Source organism: Otolemur garnettii, unplaced genomic scaffold (assembly GCF_000181295.1).
Source record: "Otolemur garnettii isolate 467f Iridium unplaced genomic scaffold, OtoGar3 scaffold00051, whole genome shotgun sequence".
NCBI lineage: Eukaryota > Metazoa > Chordata > Mammalia > Primates > Galagidae > Otolemur > Otolemur garnettii.
This window is the reverse complement of record NW_003852446.1, coordinates 9198542-9199939: the sequence shown is the minus strand read 5'-3', so window position 1 is coordinate 9199939 and position 1398 is coordinate 9198542.

Here is a 1398-nt window from a genome sequence, read left to right as displayed (position 1 = left end):
AAAAAAAAAAAAAAAAAGCTTTCTAGGTGATTCTACTATGCAGCCAGTACTGAGTACCACTGATTTTGGTGATCCGGAAGATGCTCATACTGATTATTCCTTAGGCTATAATCCAAAAGAAACAACATATTTAGTCATCCTTACAGAGGCTATGAGTTCCTCTAAGAATATGGCAGGAACCCCCAGGGGTTTGAGAAATTGGTTTGGAGCTTGATTCCCAGGCTTCATTGTGTGGCCTTGGGCAACTTACTTTCTCTGAGGTTTAGTTTCTCATTATAAAAATAAACTAATAATAGTATCTACCTCCTAGGGTGGTCATGAGAGTTAGATGAGATAATAATGTATACAAAGTACTGAACTGAATGTCTGGTTCCTGGTGAGTAGGTTATAAATATTAGTTCTTATCATCAGCTATTATGTTGATAACCATCTGGAAGCTATGCCAACATTCACAGGACAGTTACGAGCCCAAGAAAGAATGTGCTGATGGGGAAATAGGGTGCTGGGAGAATATTATGAGGAAGGGCATTTTGTGACCTTTAATATAGGGGACAACAAAGGCGATGATGATGGGGATGGGTTCAGTAAGGGTGTGGGGTGCCTATCAGTCTGAGTTGTGGGTAACAGCTGACTGGCTTGAAGCCCAGACTGGGAAGCACAAATAAAAGGGATGAGAAGGAAGCATAAGGTTACCTGAGGTAACAACCCACAGGAGCAGATGTTGAAGAAGAAAGCAAAGATGGTACCAGACAAGCAAACGGAATTCTAGGAACAGACATGGCCACCTGCAGACTCTGAGAGGAAGGCCATGCGTGTCAGGGAGGAAGTTACTTCACTTCTAGCAGAGATAGTGGCTGGTTTCCCAGGGAAGAGCCAGCTTGCCTCAAGGAGCAAGTGAGAAGGGTCATCTATTGTAGGCCCTGTTGGGTACCCAGGGGAAGGGAGCTTCACAGGAAAGGGTAGAGTGGGGCTAAGGCATTAATACACGATTAGGTTTCTTCTGAATTGTTTCTTCTGCATTTCTCTGAAAAAGACTCCACTTTCTTTCCCCAGAAAGACCATCTTGTGGAATCTAAGGAGTTGATGATATAGGGCTCTGATTTGGACAATGACAGACCATGGCTTTATTATCAACCCTGTAATCAGATTGGTAGAAGGATGTCTTAAGCTTATGTATGGACAAACCCAGGTACTTTCTGTTTTAATAATATCAAAAATGTTGATTTTATAAATCTGTTAGGGCTATCGTAAACTTTGCAAATGAGTTTTTTTCCTGCTTTTTATTTATTTATTTATTTTTTTGAGACAGAGCCTCAAGCTGTCCCCCTGGGTAGAGTGCCGTGGCATTACAGCTCACAGCAACCTCCACTCCTGGGCTCAAGCGAGTCTCCTGTCCTG